The sequence below is a fragment of the Malania oleifera genome, chromosome 2 (assembly GCF_029873635.1).
Source record: "Malania oleifera isolate guangnan ecotype guangnan chromosome 2, ASM2987363v1, whole genome shotgun sequence".
In the NCBI taxonomy this organism is placed as follows: domain Eukaryota; kingdom Viridiplantae; phylum Streptophyta; class Magnoliopsida; order Santalales; family Ximeniaceae; genus Malania; species Malania oleifera.
The window spans coordinates 137,071,376-137,093,973 of NC_080418.1; positions in this window are offsets into that span (position 1 = coordinate 137,071,376).

Below are 22,598 nucleotides of genomic sequence, written 5' to 3' on the forward strand. Positions count from 1 at the left end.
GACTTACCTGACTAGCCGACCAAACTAAATTAAATTGTAAACTGTAAGTGAGATTTTTCCTATTAAGTCCTGGTCCGACCCAGGTGTGTACTCAAGAGAAATTCACTACTCTATAAAACCACTTTGTAAGTAGTATAGGTACACTCTATAAATTGTAATCTGTAAGCTACGATACCAAACATTTGTAATTCTGTGATCTTTGAGTCATAAGGGGTTTTAAAAACATACAAAGCACTCACTAAAGTGATTGTCCAAGACTCATTTGCCAAATCAGTAAGCCCTTGAGTTAAAGTCCTGAGGATTGGGGCCGTCCAAGACTCATTTGCTCCTTTGCTATGATACCAACAAATTTACTAAAACAAATATCCTTGTATATATATTTTATGCAATTAAAATAACATTATAAAAATTGTATTCGCCCATGTGTTTGGTCACTACCATGTCAAGCCAATTGCAGTTGTTTCAATATTTAAGACAAAAGCAATACAAAAAGATGGAAAGAACACAATGTGCAAACAATTTAGTTAAAAACAAAAGCATACACTTAACATCCACATTACTATGAAAGTCCCTTGATGAAATGTTTAATTGGACACTATTGATAGGGCAATTGAGTAGATTGGTCACTTGATCTTCTAGTACAAAACAAATAAGAGTACTATAGTTTGTTTATTATATGAAATTAAAAAAATGGTTGACAAATCACTTATTTAAATACGATGCTTACATGTAATTTGTGTCCCTTTATGTTTCCTTATATAGTAGCATTGCTTTTGGATGTCCCACATTCACCTCAATTGGAAACATGGGATCTTTGATTATATGGCCTTGTTGTCCATGTATCAAGCATTTCGTTTTTTATCACCATTCATAGGGGTTTTTATTAAGGTTGGATTCCTATGCCTCTACAACTTCTTCCCTCTTTGAACTTTGGCTTATCCCTCGTTGGACCCATTCCACTCCCTTTTTCACTTTTTCTCCACGTGTCAAGTCCATTAATGATATTAATCATGTGGCCATATATACTTAGATATGTATGGATCAAGTAACACCCATTCATGTAAGACTCAAACCTTTAATTGTTGTAAAATATGCAAGCAATTGCACAAGGACAAGGTACTACATGTTGGTAGCAAGATCCAACGTCCCACCCATATAAGAAACATCTATTTTGTAAATCTAAAACAAGTTGAATAAATGGGTATGAAACTTGAATCCCACGACCATCAAACCACCATGGAGGCATATTAAACCCTCTTTTTGGTTTTGTACAACTTGTTTTGCATTTTGAGATATACTGACCTAAACTCTTTCTTCATATATTATCTTACAAGTGTAGCTTACACTTGATTTACACCAGTTTTCCTCCCACGCGTTGTGAATGTTTTTCTCCCTAACCTTAATAATGAAAGTATTAAAACATTCCAAAAGATTATCAATAAAATATCACATTTATGTATTATGAAGAAGAGAGATCTAGGTCTTTGCCGTGTAAGTCTCTTGCATAACCATTCACGTATTGTAGGGGAAACTTCTTTGATTCCACATGACTAGCCCTTTATGCACACCATAGGTAATCTTTCAATAGCTTACCTTAATGTTCATTTTTAAAGTTTGTATACACATACAAAATACAAACATGAGTTCAAATATTGAAAATTGTTAATTCAATAAGGGTACCAGTCCTTGAATTCATAGCAAACACGGAAGTTAGCTCGTAGTAGGAAACTCAATAAGAACCAAAAGAGTAAAAAAGCACATTCCTATCAAACATTAAAGTACATGAATGATTTTCTCGATGCTAATATCCTTAGCTAAAAGTGCAAAAAACCAACCCAGGTATCTTTGTTTTCAATTCCCATACTTGCACTAGTCATCGGAAATATATAATCATTGGCATCTATCTCGATAGTTGCTTGTAGTTGATTGCCATGCACTCTTTGACATTTGCAAACCCTCCTACATCTAGTTAGGAAACTCATTTTGCAAGCATAAACTCACATATAAATCGTCAAGAATATGCAACTCCTTAACTATAGAATTATTGTGTTCCTTGAATTTTTTTTCACTGAACCTCTTTATGATAGTCATTACACAATGCACATTGTAACAACCTCCTAAATTAACTGAGGTTTTTTTTTTTCCTAAACAATTATGGTGAAATTCCATTTTCCTTATATTTTCATATATAAACCTATCCATTCACCTAAGCACCAAGAAGCCAAAATCACATAACCACCACCATATATATATATATATGTGTGTGTGTGTGTGTGTGTGTGTGTGTACAATACCAAAGAGCTACAGCATTCCCAAACCATACATATATGACTATTTCCCACAATACCCTTAACTGGGTTAGGGCTATACAAAAATACTCCCAAAAATACTCACTCTATTGACAAGGCAGTAATATGTGTGTGTGTGTGTGTGTGTGTGTGTGTGTACAATACCAAAGAGCTACAGCATTCCCAAACCATACATATATGACTATTTCCCACAATACCCTTAACTGGGTTAGGGCTATACAAAAATACTCCCAAAAATACTCACTCTATTGACAAGGCAGTACAGAAGCCCCTCTACCTGCGAGCCTGACCCGCTCGCCTAGCTGGATCACCTGAAAAATATGAATGTAACGGGATGAGACGACGCTCAGTAAGACGAAATATGTTATTGCTAGTGTGTGGCAAATGAGTTACAATATTATGAAAATTTGTTTCTATATAATTATGTATAACTGGATCTGTTAATACAATACAAGTAATAAAAATCACCACCATTTCCATGTTGCTTAACATATCTGTATTTTAGGTTACTATTCAAAATACTTATAGTGTACATAAATATATCCTCTATCTCTGTAAATCTGTATCTACATAATAATAACTGAAAACTTCCCCGTGGCTAATTGTATGTCATGATTTAACCCCTCATGGCAGGGTTGTGCGGCCCGTAGGGGGGATCTACCCTGGCTGGCCGACCAGGATAAACCACTATACTCTAGGCCTGGCAAAACGGGCGGGCGGGCCGGGTCATAAACGGGCAGGTTATAAACAGGTCAATGTTAAATGGATCGCACACATGTCAACCCTAACCCGCCCATTTAATAAACGGGCGGGTAACGGGTCACCCGTTTAAAAATATATATATTTTATTTTAAAATTTTCATATAAAATGACATTTAAAAAAAAAAAAAACTGCATTTTATTTATTAATTTCTAAATGAAAAGAACATAAAATGTAAAAAATAATACATCCCTTTAATGAATACAATTTTTTTTAAAATGTAAAATTTAAAAAATAATACATGCATAAAATATTTATATACAAATCTAAATTTAAATGAGTCCCGTAATATTTACATATAGAGCTAAATGTAAAATATTTAATAAGTTCATTCATCATTCATATTTTTTTAATTCATGCATTATGCATAACACATGAATCAAATATTCAAGTTCCACAATCAAAACATAATCTTAAAAAATATAACAGTTAAATATTTAGAAACAAAACCAAATTTAAATGAGTTCCATAAAAATTCACAAGATTACAATTTTCAAAAGATAATAAAAAAACTTAATTAGCCATGATTGTTTGTCGAAGCTTCTTCCAAATCATTAATCAAAAGATTTTCAAATTTGACTTCTAATTGTTCAGCTTCTTCTCTTTCTTCACTTGGATCCACTGTAATGACAAAATAAATAGATAAGAAATAAGAAACAATAACAATTGACAAAGGATATGAAAGTAAATAAAATGTAAGTATTGAAATTATTGAAATATTATTGGAAGAACTCAAAAAAAAAAAAAATGCATACTTGCGTAACCAAACAACCAATTTCGAGTTGTTATCAATGCTCCTGCATTTTTCGGCAAAAGTGATCTTCGATATTTGTTAAGAACCTGGGCTCCAATGCTGAATGCAGATTCTGATGCAACGCTTGTGATAGGAATAGTAAGTACATCACGTGCCATAAGAGATAAATCAGGATATCAAAATCGATTATCTTTCCAATACCGCAATATATCCATTTCAGCATGTTCCACACGATTTAGCCTAAGCTCTTCCAAATATAAATCTAATTGAGATTTTTCTTTAGTAGCACAATATTGGCTTTCATAAAATTCAAATTCCTGTCATATATTAGAATAGAAAAACAAACAATATAAATATAACAGCTAAAAATAATATATAAAATAAGAAATGAAAAATTAGAAAATATAAATGAAGTTACCGAAAGCTCATCTCTAATGAGATTGTCACTACCACCAGTACCCCCAGTAGATGAAGCAGTAGATTCCAAAGAATTTTTTGATTTGTTTGCATAATCTTGGAATAGAGAGTACAACTTTTGACGAAGGAGATTTAACTTTTGCCGAGAAGTTGATGAATCAATCTTTGAGTAACAAAACTCGACAAATTGAAGCTTGTAATGAGGATCAAGAACAATTGCAAATGCCAAAACAACACTATAACACTTCCAATATTTATCGAACTTCTCTTTCATTTTTGCAGCCATACCATTAACAATGCAGTCCGGATTTTCCATTGTTTCAAGTAAATTCAATTGAATTTCCATATATTTGAAAATACAAATTAGATGTAGGATAATCCGAACCCGAGAAGAGTTTTGTCATGTCATAAAATGGCTTCAAGAAATTGCAAATGACCTCAGCTCTATTCCACTCTTCATTTGACGGACAATACTTATAATTTGCATCAAGTAAAGCATAATGAATTAAAGCCCGTCGATATATGAGTGCACTTTCTATCATCATGAAAGTTGAATTCCACCTAGTTGGTACATCCAAGCGGCAAACTGATTGAAGCAAGTATACCAAACTCGTTTAATGCACTCTTCAAACTTAAGTTTTTCTTCCTTCTGAACCCATTAATGTACTTGACACTTTCTCTAATTGTTATACACAACACGTTCAATCACTTTTAAACCTTCTTGAACAATAAGATTCAAAATATGAGCACAACACCTTACATGAAAATATTCACCGCCACTTACTAAAGGTGCTTGCAAAGACAATTGACTTGAAAGAATATCTTGCATACTATCATTAGCAGTTGCATTATCCAATGTGATGGAAAATATCTTCCTATCAATACCCCATTCCTTCAATACACTAAATGTTTTTTCTGACAAAGCAACTCCTGAATGTGGGGGTGGTATGTGAGAAAAGTTAATAATCTTACTATGCAATATCCAATTTTCATCCACAAAATGAACTGTAATGCATAAATATCCTTCAGTTGTAGGAGAAGACCAACAATCAGAAGTCAAACACACTCTACCAAAAGCACTCTGTAGTGTAAGTTTAAGTTTCTCCTTCTCCCTTTTATGTATTTTCAATACATCAGCTTTAGCAGTGTTCCTAGCAATTGGTTTAACATCAGGATTAAGATATTTATGCACATCTCGATTTCCTTCATGCTCAACCCATGAAAAAGGATAACAATGTTTTATTATAGCAATTGCCATCTTCTCATGATAAACATCTTGCTCAATTTTTTTCACATGAAGTTTGGTTCCGTAATCCATGTGCATCTGCTTCACATCATAGTTATCACGTAATGGACAATTATTAATGTGGCGTCTCAAATTTGAGTCCCATGGGTTGAAGCATTAGCAAACATATTCAGCCCCACATTTTTTACTTTTGCCTTCTGTTTTCCATCAACATCTATAGGTAACAAATCGAATTCATCCCAAGCAGCTGATGTCTTTCTACGTTGTCTCTTTTTTTAGTGCCATCATTTGATAGAAGAACTGTTCTTTTCAGATTTATCTGAAGATGAAGTATATTACACTCATCATCAAAATCCAAGTTTTTTATGGTATCCATTATTTGCCATTTGTATTATCCCTAACAAAGAATAATTTTGTTTGGATCAGCTGGGGTCTTGGGCTTTCGCACCAGAACAAAGAAAAATAGTTAAGACTCCGAAAAATACTAAAATAAACTAAAAGTAGTTGAAATATATAAACAATAAAACTAGAATTTTATTGGGTAATGTGTGGTGTGTGTGTGGACAACACACAATTATTTTTTTTTATTTTCTGGTTAGGGGGTAAGTGGAGGAAGCTGCGAAACGCTATTGATGATAAACATTCTTTTATTATATGTGTATGATTTCATCTAATTAGGCTTCTGAACATGGTTGGATCATTCGGTTTGCTTAATGATGGTTTTTAGACTACGTATTTCTTTATGTACTATTGTATTCATCACAAAATATACTTATTCATACAAACAATCATGGTGCATCAGTCCATGAAAAAAAACAGCCAACAAGCCAATAAATCAGTACAGTAAGTAAATGGCAAGAGGAGGAGTAACAGTCTAAACAGATACGTCATACCGAGACCCTAAAAAAAAAAAATCTTGCTCACCTCCTGCCAATCACCTCGGAGTTGATACAGAGTAATTGACAGTCGCTGTGGCTCAATGGTCTCCGTGGAGCTTGGAGGAGACTTGGAGGGGCGGAGACTCGAGAAACTCACAGCACCGGCCGGTCCGGCAAGCAAGTAGAGCACACCAGAGGAGGGAGAGGAGACGCAGGTGAGGACAGGTCGGGGCCGTCCAGCACGTTGCAGCGAACCTAGACATAAGAGAGGGAGAGGAGAGAATGAGATTTGAGAGAGTGAGGTGAGAGTTGAGAGGTCAGAGATGAGGAATGAGGAGACGCAGGAGAGGCTGAGAGGGTATTGAGAGCTTGAGAGTGGAGAGATCGAGAGCCGTAGGAAGCTGGTTAGAGACTTAGAGCCCTTAGGGTGGTTTCTGTTGATTGAGACCTATGAGTCTTGCAAGGCCTACTGTGTACTGAGTCGGAGCTAGTACTGAGAAGAGTGAGAATTGCTGAGGCCAAAGGTAGGATTCGTGCAGCCTGAAGGGCAGCGAAAGGAATGTGGTGGTGCATGAAGTCATGACGGTATGTAGTGCCGCGTGCATAGGCTATGGTGTTTTGTGTGTTGTTTGTGTTTGTAGCGTGAGTCTCTGAAGTGAAGGTTGAAGGCAAGCTGGGCCTTCAGGTTTGCGGGAAATAAGCCATTAAAGGATTTTTCAAAATAACGGGTTCACCCGACGGGGGGACCCTCCAAACCCCGGATAACACGTTATAAACGGTAACCCGTGACCCGCCCCAAAATTAAACAGGTTAGATTCTTCAATCGGAACCCAGCTAGTCAAGGAACGGGAGAGGATCCAGTTGGTGACCCGACGGGTCATACCCGTTTTCCAGGGCAGACTATTACTCCCTTCATTCAGGAGGCCACTCCTTAACCCAATCTAATGGGGAGTCTGTCCACGTCTGGGCACGATCGGACCTACTACCACATATTATCTGAATAGGTGGTTGCATTATGAACTGAATAAATATTGTAAGCTACGGTACCATGATCTGCGGTATGGTTCCATAGGGTCTAGATTATATAATATATTTCTATATTACTATCTGATTTACCGTGATTCGAAAATAATGTATTAACCATGACACTGAAAAATAACACTGTAACGTGTCAACTGTATTTCTAAAAGAATGAACTGTAATCTTACGTAATGATACTGAAATAACTTGTGTAATCATGGTATCGGTAATTACTATTAAAACAACCATTGGCTGTATATTCTGTACAACATACCATGAAAAATATTGTAAATAACAGCTTCTATACTATATTTATATTTGAAAGCATACGAGCAATTTAATACATATTCATAATTAATTAAAATGTAAAAGTCCTGTGTGAAAAATAAATGTTTTTTAAAAATATACATTACATATTGGAAATCATTTTAGAAACTACCTATCATAGCATATTTCTCTTACCTGATTCTGCATACAAATCCCCCCCTTCCCTTTCCCCTTTACTGAGTTGTGAGACGCGATATAACCGTAGGATTCTCCACTCAAGACCCGAAAAAACCATATATCTCATAAAAAAACGTCTCATTTTGTGTTTCTACGTCATACAGCAGTATTCGCCTACAACTGTTAGAAAGTCAAATTTCAAATAAAAGACCTTACCCTGGATTTGAGATGAATTTCAAATTTGTCCCACCAACGATCCGCTCCAGCAAACTTGGAAAAAACTTCCCCAAGAGCGTCGTGGTAGCCTCAGATTGCCAATCCGACGGTTAACGGGGCCGAAATTAAAGAAAACTGGAAGAGGAACTGTAAAGAGAGGAGAGAGAGAGAGAGTATTCGCTGAAATTTTGAGTTAGAAAATGAGTTTAAGCGATATGTTTATATGCGGTGGGATTGAGTCGACGAGCCACGTAACCTCGTCGTCAAGTCCGTAGAAGAACGTTGTAACGAATCTGAACACCCTCGTCACAAATTCTAAATTCCCAAAAATCCTCTGTCGGTATTTATCATTAACGCGACAGGGACCTCACGACGAGATCTGAAGTATCCTCGTCGACGAAACCATGGGTTGTCAACGAGGCAGTGGAAATTTCTGGAATTACACTTCAAAACGCGCAATGTCGCATTCGTCGATGAAATCGGTCACCTCCTTCTGTTTTTGTTTCCATTTCTCCCCTTCTTTATTATTTAAATATCATTATTCTTCGAGTCATTACACACATTGTTACTCCTCACACCCTCGAGTCATTTCCAAAGCTTCAACAAGTGAAAACAATAAAAAAAAGTTTTTAGTTATTGTCAAAAGAAGTAAAATTCAAAATTATTAGAAGGGATACAAAATAGGACAATCATCTGGTAACGACGTTTTTCTTGTACAATGTAGAACAAAAAAATATATACTAACAATCATAAATTTAATTATAATGGTTAAAATTACCACTCTGTAACCCATTTTTTATTTACAATAAAATAGCCGACAACCTTTCTTGAGTCTCTTTAAGGATATTTCAACTATGATGACCCCAAAAATATATATACGAGTAAAACATAATAATAATAAAATAATAAAAATCATCCTCAAGTTAATATCAATACGAAGATGTTTCTCTGTTAGGATCATTGATTCTATGTTTAATACCTAAGAAAGATATTGTTTAAGCGAGTACTCAAAGACCATTGCGGCTTAGATGCTCTCTGGAGGTAGGTCGGGTTTAAGTTTTTTTTAAAGTGGGAATTTAATAGGTACACGGAAGTAGAGTAGATAAAGGTAGTTAGGGACACATGTAAGACATAGTTAAAATACTATTTTATTTACATACATTGTAAAAAGTATATGAATAACAATAAATTATAATTAATAACTATAAGTATTTTGTATGTACAGCTTCATAATGATTTCGCAATAAAGGTGTGTCATCCCACAACATCAGCATGAGATCATTCCCACCTACATGCAAATATATAATTATTATATAATACATTAAGCCGTCTCGTGATCTTTCCCACATCCAATGCAATTAAAAAATGTTTTTTTTATCTTTTAAAAAAAATTAATGGAATTTTCAAAATGGATGTTTTTCGTACTATATACATCTTTTTTGGACAACAACAATTTCTTGAAAAAAATTGTTAAAAAAAAATGTGTTTTAGAACAATTGTAGCAAAATGAAATGCGAGACATGTGTTGTAGTGTTTGAGCCACATATTGATTACAACTGCAGCGACCCATAAGATTTCTTTTAAAATTCTTTGATACCACCTGTAGTGACCTAAATATTTCATACAGCGGAAGATCTCCAACGTACACTACCAGAGTACTAATTACCCCAATATAACAATATCATTTCCAATATAATAATTAACACCCCTAAAATTCTAAATACATCAAAAACATAATTTAATAAAGATCTATTCTAAATAAAACCTTCTATCCCACCTACGCTTCCACTGCGCTACTCTGATTACTGTTATGTTCCTCATGACCCCTGAAAAATATTAGATAATGATGGGATGAGACACCTCTCAGTAAGACATAATAGATTATCATCAGTGTGTGGCAGAAGAGTTTTAGTATAGACAACATACATCCATTAATTTAACTTTAGAGAATTCTGTATTTATAAATTGCAACTCGTACCTATATAATCAAAAATACACATTTTCCTTCAAACTAAGATCGTGGCTTAATAGAGCACTATATACATAATCGAGATCGCGACTCCATAGAGCACCATATACATAATCAAGATCGCGACTCAATAGAGCACTATGTACATAATCAAGATCGCGACTCAATAAAGCACCATATACATAATCAAGATCGGGCTCAATAGAGCACCACGTACATAATCAAAATTGCAGCTCAATAGAGTACCATATACATAATCAAGATCGCGGCTCAATAGAACACCATGTACATAATCAAGATCACGGCTTAATAGAGCACTATGTATATAATTAAGATCGCGGCTCAATAAAGCACCATGTACCATTTTATGCATTCTTTTTAACAATTCCAGAAAATAATATAATACCATAACATTTCCAGTACATCATCATAAAAATCCCAACAAGTTTAATAATAGAAATTATTCTCATGCCACACAATTTATATAATAATCATAAAAAATCCCAACATGCTTATTTATGCTTTAAATAAATTAAACACATGCCATACAATTTATATAATAATTATAATTCAATAAAATACCCACGAAGCCATCTGAACTGTCATTTCATAACTATATAAAAACCATTACGTTTAATCATACAATAATAATTATCCTTATGCCACATGATTTGACTGATAAATCATAATATAATAACTGTCCAGGAAAAATATATTTTACTGAAAATAAAGATATGATTAATTTCACCTATTTAATTTAATTCCATTATATTCCAAGAAGGTTCGATATACTCAAATCCATGCAGTTTAATTTAAATACAAATTATTCCTAATAATCTGATATAATCAAATGTAGAGACCCAGGAAGGAAAAAAAAAAAAAGGGAAAGGAGAAAACTGGTGACGGTTTTCTAGAGTGAAGAGAAAATCGGCAACGGTTAAGTGGTTTTACTATGGGCCGGTAATGAGTTAAACAGTAAAATTGGGCCGGTTAAAGAGAAAACCGACAACGGAATTTTGAATGCTTGAGAAAACCAGCGACGATTTTCTCTACAAAGGTGGCTATAAAGAAAAGTCCTGCGAGAGTTTTGTAAACAAAATCAATTTCTTCTTCTTCTCTCACGAAACCCTACAATTCTTCCATCATATTTCTTTGATTCTCGCTCCATAAAGGTCCATTTTGACGATCCGGAACCACTATAAGGTTCGTGAGATCATTCTCTACAAGGTTACCGGAGTAGATTGTTGATTTGGGATTTTGGAATACCATCCCAAAATCAAGGTAAGTGAGATATTTTAGAGTTTTATTGTTAGATTAAGATATATGGAACCTAGGAAGTGTTATATGAGTGTGGTTTGGGGATTTGAGTTGATAAATTATGATTTTAAAATCAGGATTCAGGTGAGTGCTGCAGGTATCGTTTTGGGGTCCTTATCGGCGTATTTTAGGAAACCGAGTAAGGGGAATAGATTATGTCAGTAGTTTTTATGAATTTACCGGTTTAAATGGAAAATATATGTGTTTATAAATGTATATGATTATCAGATGAATTTTTAAAAGAAGAGCCAACCGTTTAAATTATGATTTTGAGTCTAGGGTTGTGTAAATATTATTTGTGCAAATGTAGTGTGGAAAGTAAGGAATTTTTCTGGATAATTATGAAGGATAGTATGTGTATTTTTAGTAATCTGAATGATGAACATGGGTTGACTTTTGTTATTTTAAATGATATGATTATGTGTATTATTTAAATGGTGTGGCATGAGTAAAATGAAAATACTGTGTTGAATTATGATATATTTATGAGATGTTGGGAATACTGAAATGTGATGAGTATATGTATTGCATGTGTATTGTGTAATCAGAGTTGGATATGAGAGTTAAATTGCAATGTATGATTTGAGAACTCTGATGGACCATGGTAAGGCATAGTACTGTTGCGTATGTTTTTGGTAGGGATAGTGCACCCACACGTCTTAGATAGAGTGTGGTTACGAGGTAGTCGATTGTGCTGTGTAGGGTATAGATTCCCCTTGGAGTCTAGATCAGTGTGGTAAATCCAATCGAACTTACAGACTGAAGAGGTTGTTTTTCTGATTTAGTTCTCGTGGGTCGACTAGGGTTAAGTCCAGCCTTCGGGCCGCACAACCTGTCATGGGAGGAAGCATGACAATGATTATCCATTTGATGATGAGTTCCAAAAGCATAATTATTTAATTTAACTTGTGAACTATATGATCAAAATATGTGAATGTAGATATGAACTATACAGAGATTCACATAATGTGAACTATTTATGAGATTCACGTAATGTGAACTATTTACGAGATTGACGTAACGTGAACTATTTATGAGATTCACGTAATGTGAACTATACACGAGATTCATGTGATGTGAATTATGAAAATGAATTATATGATATGAAATACGGAGAACATGAAAAATGAATATTACAGAGATAACAGATACAGAGTAAAGTAAGAATGTAGTATATATATTGTAGTATCATATTTATTTGGGTGAAATATACTCTCCGCCCAAGGGCTTGTTGAGAAAGTCAAATGCCCTGATTGGTATAAGATGTAGCCATATTGAGCTGCATAACATATTAGGACAGAGGGAAGCTACTTGTACGGGCGAGTAATCTTCCTTATTCTCAGGAACTTCTGCCGGGTAAACTTTTGTTTGAATGTGTGTGTGAGTACGAGATAAACTATTCACTTGAGGGTTTACTGAGTAAGATAAGTGCCCTGATATGCTTTAGTTTTAGCTATGAGTTGCATAAAGTATCAGAGCAGATGGGTACTACTTGTATGGGCGGGTAATCACCCTAATTCTTGAGAACTCTCGTTTTATTAAAATACACTGCATGTAAGTGAGTAGGGATAGAGATTGTTTTCATAATTGTGATATGTTTATAAATGATGATTATACATACATACATATATATATATATATATGTATGTATGTACACAAACCTCATGATAGTGATACACTGGTGCTAATCTATTCCGACATACTGAGATGTGTCTCACCCGATATGGAATTCTATCTTTTTTAGGACCTTCACGTGATCGAGCTCAGTGAGCTCGGGGCTAGTGTAGCATTTTTGAAAGAAAGAGAGGGTATAAGTTTTGCTTACATTTTTGAGTTATATATTTTTGGGGTTGTAATATATTTATGTTTTCAGAGATGTATATATATATATATATATATATATATATATGTTTGTAAATACTGGTTATTTGGAGATTACCTTTTGAGGTTGTATATAGGCGTAGAAACTTTTGTATGTTTTTGAGTACTTGTTATTATTTCTGCTGCGTGAATAAGTTTATGATATCAGGTATAGGTGAAATATATAATAGATATATTTCAATTAACACTCCGAACCCTAGTTTGGGGTTCGGGCCATTACATCAAATCCCTGCAGTTTAATTTAATTTTAAAATATTCCAAAAATATTTGATATACCTAAATCCTTACAGTTTAAATTAAATCCAAAATATTCCCCCAAAATCTGATATAATCACCAAAAACCATCGTTTCCTTATGCCTGAATAATTTAGAAAATCATATATAGTATTTCTGTATCCATATTCTTAATTTAATTGGTTCAATTTCGAAAATAAACTGATATAATATTTTACTTGGCTCAAAATACTTGATTTTTCCCAAATACCCGTATATATAATATACCAAATTATCATTTTCCTATGCCTGATTATTCAGAAAATCATATATGACAATCCTGTAATCATAGACTTCATTTTAATCGATTAAATTTCCAAAAATATCTGACATAATCTATTCCCCTTACTTTAACCCTGGAGTGGTACCTACGATGTCCCAACGATGAATCCACTATTGTTAAAACGTTTAGGAGTAGAGTTGGGACCCATAAATAGTGTTTTTTTTTTTCAATTTGATGGAGAGATGGAAGAGAAATCTAGAGAGAATGACAGAGTTTAAGGAGAGAGAGAGAGAGAGAGAGAGAGAGAGCTTCATGGCCATAAGGGGGGTTCAATTGCAAGATTGAAATTCAATTTGGTTCCGGAATCTTCAGGAACCTTTACTTGCATATACATATATATTATTACATTATATTATTATTATATTATATTACATTCTTATCTTATATATGTATATATATTGTAAGAACCCGACCCGAGAAATGTGGATTAAATAAATAAGAAAATATAAGGGAAATTGAAAGGAGAAAAATAGCAAGGCTCGTCAATAAGGTTCCTTCTCTCATCGACGAAGTCCCTTCTACAGTTCGGCGAAGAAATTCAGAGGTTTGTTGACGAGTGAGTACCGAGAGATTTTGGGAATTATGAAATCTCAGGCTCGTTGATGAGGTCAACTCCGTTGTTGACGAACTCCCTTCTTATGCTCATCGACAAGGACGTCGCCTCATCGACGAGGATGGCCGGATCAACTAAGTTATAAATATCTATCTCATTGCTTAATGGATAAGAAACCAAAATCCTCTCTCTCTCTCTCTCTCTCTCTCTCTCTGTCTCTATATATATATATATATATAACTCAAACCAACCCTCTCTCTCTAAGATTTCGGGCTATTGTTACCCGAATCGATGATCTGACGTTACTACGTGGATCAGGGGAGGAATCTCTATGGTTCTAGCAAATCGGATATTCGTTTTGAGAATTTTTAGGTTTTGATCCAAAATCGAGGTAAGGGTTTGATTTAGTTTTCAATTTGGTAGATTGGTAGTGGTTGGGTTTATATTGAAGTTGTGTTCTTCGATTTTTAGGTTTTGGGAATTTGGTTCGCTGTTTTGGAGCCGTATAGTTTGTGTTTTGATTATCAGGGAAAAGTAAGGGGATTCTGTTTATCTTAGTTCTTTTTGTAATATGAATCAGTAAAACTATGTTTTACGATTCTACGAATGTTTTGGTTACTTATTTGAGAAAATCTATCGGGTGAAAAGATGGGATTTTCGGGTTACAGTTTTTGGGAAAAATTGGGGGTTTTGGATATCATCTCCGTTTTTTTTGAAAAACTATATATTTGGTTAAATTCTAATATAGAGATGACCTTACCTTTAATTATGTTAAAATGTATCTAATATGAGATTATTTGTTTACTCAAATGAGTGTGGAATGAGCTGATATATTGAATGATGTGTTTTGTGAAAAAGCATGCCGATTAACTACCGTAGGCTGTGAATGATGTATTTTGTGGAAAAGCATGTCGGTTAAATACCGTAGGCTGTGAGTAATTGAAATGAGATATAGGAACACGAGTTCCAAATTGTTCCAGGTTATGTGAAAATGCTAAGTCGGGATAAAACTGAAGGCCTGGGACAATCGAAGCGTGCTGGTTAACAATCGAAAGCTGAGATATGAGGCGTGCCGGAATAATATCATAGGTGGCCGAGTCGGTTAACTACCATAGACTCAGATATCCAGCTTGAGGCTGAGGGTGTGAAATACCACCTATGATTCCGGTTTATCACCGAAGGATATGAATTTATACCATGTTTGCACCAGTTGAACGTTGTGGGGCTTAGGCTACGTCGGGTTGCTGGGAGCACCGCGTCATGCGGCCGGCTTAGGCCGAAGAGTGTGATGACACTAGACCGAGGTGTTTTGTGAAATGTATATTGGAAATGTATTGTGAAAATACAAGAATTGTGAAATGTTTATGTTTTACTGTTGAAATAACACTCATGTATCCACACACTAATATAACATGTTTCTCCCTTATTGAGAGGTGTCTCAACCCTATCATACAAATGTTTTTCAGGTCCTTCAAGTAGCCAACACTAGCGTCCTAGCGTTTCAGGAGCGTGGTTGTTGATTAGCTTTGTAGAAGTACTTATGTAAGTACTATTCTTTGGCCGGGTTTTCATTTTGGGTCATATAGACACCTGGGGTATGTTATGTATTTTGGGAATTAGACTATGGTTTTGTATAGACTCTGGTATGGTTTGATGGTATGAAATGAATGTAATAAATTGTATAATTCCGTTGCATATATTGTGTATGTGATCGTGTATAGGGTATACATACACCCTACCGAGTCGGACCCTTATACTGTGTAGTATCATAGATGGTTGTATGATACAGAGACAAGTTAGGTTACTAAATCAAACCTGGGGCCCATTTTTGGGTTCGAGATGTGACAACTTGGTATCAGAGCTAATCGGGTTGTTAGGTCTTGTAGACTTGGTTAGGCATGGTTTTGTTAACATACTAGAGTTTAGGATGTAGGGAATGGGTAGAGTAGGTCGAGGGTTGTCTTGTAGCTAGATAGGGATTCATTAATGGTGTTTTGTGCTTTTCCTGGAATGACGATTTCAGTAAAACCATGGCAAACCATTGATGGTTTCGTGTTGGTGCGGTAAGGCAAACCTAGGCCTGAGAGTTTAGAGTTTAACATGATTATTCTACAATGATTGTGTTAACTGTGCTATGAAATAGGAATGCTAATCTATTCCTATACTATTTTCAGAATGGAATCCACGGATAGCAACTAGGATAGTAGTTCGGAGGGGACTATGAGTGAAGGGTCACCTTCCGTGCCTTGGGGTTTGACTAGGCATATTATACGAGAGATCGAGCGAAGTGTTAGGGTACAAGAGCATCCACCTACGGTTGCAAGTTGCACCATTGAGAGGTTCACCCACATGCATCATACGACATTTATTGGAGGGTATGACCCGATTATGGCAGAGAATTAGGTACAGAAGACAAAAGAGATACTGAAAGTTCTTTACTACGTTGATGAGTAGAAAGTTCTCTATGCTACATTTCAGCTGGTAGAAGAAGCTGAGAGGCGGTGGATGGCAGTGAGTCTGCTTGAGGAGTAGAGAACTGATTCATCAGGAATGACATAGGGCCGTTTTAAGGAGGTATTCTTCAAGAGATACTTCCCAGCTTCCGTCCGTGAAGCAAAGGTAGACGAATTCTCGAGTTTGACTCAAGGGACCCTAAGAGTGCAGAGTTACGTAGTTAGATACATCGAGTTGTCTTGCTTTGCATTGTGTATGATCTCGAATAAGTACGAAAAGGCTCGAAGGTTCGAGAAGGGCCTGAGGAAGGTGGTGGGAATGCTACAGATTCGGGAGTTTCCTGTTATGGTGGATAAAGCCATCGTAGTTGAGGCTGGTCTCTGGGAGGATGAGGTGACACAAGATCAGAAGAAGAGGCTGGTACCTTCTGGTTCTCAGGCTAGTTCTTGTCAAAAGTGGTGGAAGAAGGGGAACTACAGTTTGGGTAATCGTCGGAGTACGGAATCGCAGGGTCCATAAGGGGACCAATCTCACGAGAGTTGTGCCAGGTGCTACAAATGGCATGATTTTGAATGCCAGTCGTTTGCGGGTAATTGTTACAATTGTGGCAAATTGGGCCACAAAGCCCGATACTGTCGTAAGCAAATGACTGGTACGCCTACACAAAGTCAGAACTTGGGAAATAACCAAGTGCCTCAGGGAAACATAGCTCAAGCTACGGTGTACTCGCTTACCCCAGCGAATGCATAACACACTAGCAACGTGGTAACAGATACCATGTTATTGTTTTCAAATAAAGCTATTGTCTTATTCGATTCAGGAGCAACCCACTCCTTTATATCTGTAAATTTTGTGAAACTGTGGGGTTGAAACCCAAGTGATAGATGAGGGGTTGTTTGTGGCTACACCGTATGGGAGTATGGTGATCTGTAGGAAAATGTTAGAGAACTGACAAGTGGTAATTCAGGGAAGGTCGCTACCGGTGAATCTGGTAGTATACAACATGTACAGGTTTGATGTTATACTGGGGATGGATTGGTTATCCTCCAACTTTGCGGTGATTGACTGTTGTAGGAAAGTGGTGGTGTTCAGACCTCCTGGGGAGCAAGAATATGAGTTCGTAGGATCGTGTGTGCTTTTGACACCATAGATTCTGTAGGTTATGCATGCGAGAAGGTTACTCTGTAACAATTGTCAGGGGTACCTAGCTTATGTGAAGGAACCACCTTGGGATGATCTGAAGCTTGAGGATATCCGAGTGGTTAACGAATTTCTAGATGTATTCTTGGAAGATTTACTCGGTTTACCTCCTGATTGAGAGGTAGAGTTCGCTATTGAATTGCTGCTAGGCAAGGCATAGATTTTTAAAGCTCCATATCGGATGACTCCAGTTGAACTTAGAGAATTGGAGGAGTATTTGCAGGAACTACTAAATAAGGGCTTCATCAAACCTAGTGTTTTGCCTTGGGGAGCTCAAGTATTGTTTGTGAAGAAGAAGGACGGGTCAATGCGAATGTGCATTGATTACCATGAGATCAACAAGGTAACAGTGAAGAACCGATACCAGTTGCCTCGTATAGATGATCTATTTGATTAGCTGTAGGGAACGCAGGTCTTTTCGAAGATCGATATACGGTCAGGGTATCATCAGGTGAAAGTTAGGACTGAGAATGTTGCAAAAACTGCTTTTCGAACCAGATATGGTCACTACGAGTTTTTGGTCATGTCATTTGGGTTTACTAACGCTTTGGAGGTATTTATGGACCTAATGAACAGGGTTTTCCATGAATACCTGGACTAGTTCATAGTGGTATTCATCGACGATATTCTAGTATATTCTAAGAGTTTGGAAGAGCACGAATACCATCTAAGGTTGGTACTTAAGGTACTACGGGAAAATAAGTTGCATTCCAAGTTGAAGAAATGTGAGTTCTAGTTGAAGTAGGTCGCATTTCTTGGCCATGTCGTGTCAGGAGGTGGTATCTTAATTGATCCAAGTAAGATAGAAGCAGTGGTTGATTGGGTGAAACCAAAGAGCGTGCAGGATGTTCGGAGTTTCCTAGGACTGGCTGGGTATTATTGGGGGTTCATGGAGGGATTCTCTAAGTTATCTGGCCCTCTAACACCGTTGACGAGGAAGGATATGAGATTTTATTGGACCGACAAGTGCTAGCTGAGTTTCTAGGAGTTGAAACACCAACTGGTCACTACTCCGGTTTTGACCATCCCATCTGAGGATGGTGGTTTTGTGATTTATAGCGACGCATCCCTGAAGGGTTTGGGATGTGTGCTGATGCAACAAGGGAAAGTAATTATTTATGCTTCTCATCAACTCAAGGAGTACAAGAAGAATTACCCCACGTATGATCTGGAGTTGGCGGAAGTGGTGTATGCACTAAAGATCTGGAGAGACTACTTGTACGGTGAACAATGTGAGATCTTCACGGACCACAAGAACCTCAAATACTTTTTCACATAGAAAGAGTTGAATATGAGGCAGAGAAGGTGGCTGGAACTGATCAAGGACTATGATTGCACCATTAGCTATCATTCGAAGAAAGCTAACGTGGTAGCTGATGCGTTGAGTTGGAAGTCAGAGCATGCATCAGTATCTGCAGTGGTAGGTCAGCATCATATCAGACGGGATCTGGAGGGGCTTGGCATGGAGTTGGTGGATGGTAATCATCAGGTTTTCATTGCTAGCTTGATGATCTAGCTGACATTATTTGAGAGGATTAAAGCCACGCAGGCTAATGACGAAGAGTTAGTCGAAGTTGTAGAGAAGGTACAATAGGGGTTAGCTGTAGATTTTAACATCTCCAAATGAGGTGTATTAAGGTTTGGAAATAGACTTTGTGTTCCAAATGATTAGGGGATAAGGAGGACGATTCTGGAGGAGGTGCATCGTTCTTTGTATACAGTACATCCGAGTAGCACAAAGATGTATTGGGATTTGCGCGAACCTTTCTAGTGAAGTGGCATAAAAAGAGAGATTACTCGATTTGTGGAGCAATGTTTGACATGTCAGTAGGTAAAGCCTGAGTATCAGAGGCCGGCAGAGCCGTTGCAGCCATTGAGCATTCCAGAGTGGAAGTGGGAGCACATCTCCATGGACTTGGTCACCGGGTTACCACCAGCAGTTCACGGGAAGAATGCAATCTAAGTGATCGTGGACAGGTTGACTAAGTTTGCTCACTTTGTACCGATGAAGGTTAGCTACTCCTTGAGTAGGCTAGTAGATCTATACATGCAGGAGATAGTCAAAATGGACAGGGTACCGGTGTCCATTGTTTCAGATCGACACCAAAGATTCACTTCTCGGTTCTAGAAGAGCTTACATGAAGCATTGGGGACGAAGCTTACTTTCAGTATAGCGTTCCACCCCTAGAATGATGGAAAGTTAGAGAGGACGATACAGATCTTATAAAATATGTTACGGGCATACGTGTTAGACTTCAACGGTAGTTGGATTCGGTTCCTATCATTAGTGGAGTTCTCCTATAACAATAGCTTCCAAGCTAGTATTGGTATGGCACCGCTCGAGGCATTGTATGGTTGGAGATGTCGGTCTCCTCTATACTGGCATTAGGTAAGTGAACGATAGATATTGGGTCCTGAACTTGTACAGTAGGCTTCTGAGAAGGTTAAATTGATCAGGAATATAATTAAATCAATTCAGAATCGGCAGAAGAGTTACGTGAATGTTCGCCGTCGTGAGTTGGAATTCGAGGTGGGGGGTAAGATATTCCCAAGGATCACTCCGATGAAGGGAGTGATGAGATTCGGGAAGAAGGGCAAGCTAAGCTCGAGATATATTAAACCATTCAAGGTATTGAATTAGTGGGTCCGGTAGCCTACAGGATTGCATTACCCCCAACGCTCTCTAGGATTCACGATGTGTTCCACGTATCCATGTTGAGGAGGTACGTGCCGAATCCGTAGCATGTGATTAGTTATGAATCTTTAGAGATTGGGGATGCTTTGGAGTATGAGGAGATACCCATTCAGATTTTGGACTAGAAAGTTCAGAAGCTACGTACCAAGGAGATACCATTAGTGAAAGTATTATGGCAAAATCATGCAGTTGTGGAGGCTTCTTGGGAATTAGAGACGAAAATATGTCGGAAATATCCACATTTTTATGAGGAGTAATGTTTACAGGTATAGTTTAGGTAAGTATGTGATGTATCTATTGTTTAGAGTGTTAATGTGCGGTTAGTCTTGGGGAGGGTTTTGTGATAAATACTCCCAAGACCCTGTGTATGTAACCATGGTATTCTTCCGCCATAAGTGAGGGTATGTTATATATTTGGGATGGGCTGCTATATGGGTAGCCGCCGGCTCTTCCTAGAGTTGGATGTGTGTTTGGTTATGTTAATGAGTCATTGAGTGAGAGATTACAAATTTCGAGGACGAAATCTTGTAAGGATAGGAGGTTGTAAGAACCTGACCCGAGAAATGTGGATTAAATAAATAAGAAAAGAGAAAGGAAATTGAAAGGAGAAAAATAGTAGAACTCGTCGACGAGGCTCCTTCTCTCATCGACGAAGTCCCTTCTACTGCTCGGCGACGAAATTCAGAGGTTCATCAACGTGTGAGTACCGAGAGATTTAAGGAATTTTGAAATCTTAGGCTTGTCGACAAGGCCAACTCCATCGTCAACAAACTCCCTTCTTATGCTCGTCGACAAGGGCACCGTCTCGTCGACGAGGCTAGCCGGGTCAACTAAATTATAAATATCTATCTCATTACTTAATGGAGAAGAAACCAAAATCCTCTCTCTTCCTTTCTTTAGAACTCGAACCAACCCTCTCTCTCTTTAAGATTTCAGGCTATTTGTTACCCATATCGACGATCCGATGTTACTACGTGGATCAGGGGAAGAATCACTACGATTATAGCGGATTAGATTTTTGTTTTGAAGATTTTCGGGTTTTGATCCAAAATCGAGGTAAGGGTTTAATTTCATTTTCGGTTCGGTAGATTGGTAGTGGTTGGGTTTATATTGAAGTCGTGTTCTTCAATTTTTAGGCTTTGGGAACTCAATTCGCTGTTTTGGAGCCGTATAGTTCGTGTTTTGGTTATTGGGGAAAGGTAAGGGGTTTCTATTTATATCAGTTATTTTTGTAATCTGAATCGGTAAAACTATGCTTTACAATTCTACAGATGTTTTGGTTACTTATTTGGGAAAATCTGCCGGGTGAAAATACGGGATTTTCGGGTTATATTTTCGGGAAAAATAGGGGGTGGTTTTGGGTATCATCTCCGTTTTTGTTGAAAAAGTATATATTTGGTTAAACTGTAATATAGAGATGACTGTACATTTGATTATGTTAAACTGTATTTTCGTGATATCTGATATAAGATTATTTGTTTCCCCAAATGAGTGTGGAATGAGCTGATATATTGAATGAAGTGTTTTGTGAAAAAGCGTGTCGATTAACTACCGTAGGTTGTGAATGATGTATTTTGTGGAAAAGCGGGTTGATTAACTACCGTAGGCTGTGAATGATGTATTTTATGGAAAAGCGTGCCGATTAACTACCGTAGGCTGTGAGTAATTGAAATGAGATATTGGAACATGAGTTCCAAATTGTACCAAGTTTTGTGAAAATGCCGAGTTGGGATAAAACCAAAGGCCTAGGACAATCGAAGCATGCCGGTTAACAACCGAAGGCTGAGATATGAGGCGTGCCAAAACAATACCGTAGGCGGCCGAGTCGGTTAACTACCATAGGCTCAGATATCTAGCTTGAGGCCGAGGGTGTGAAATACCACTTATGATTCTGGTTGGTCACCGAAGGGTATAAGTTTGTACCATGTT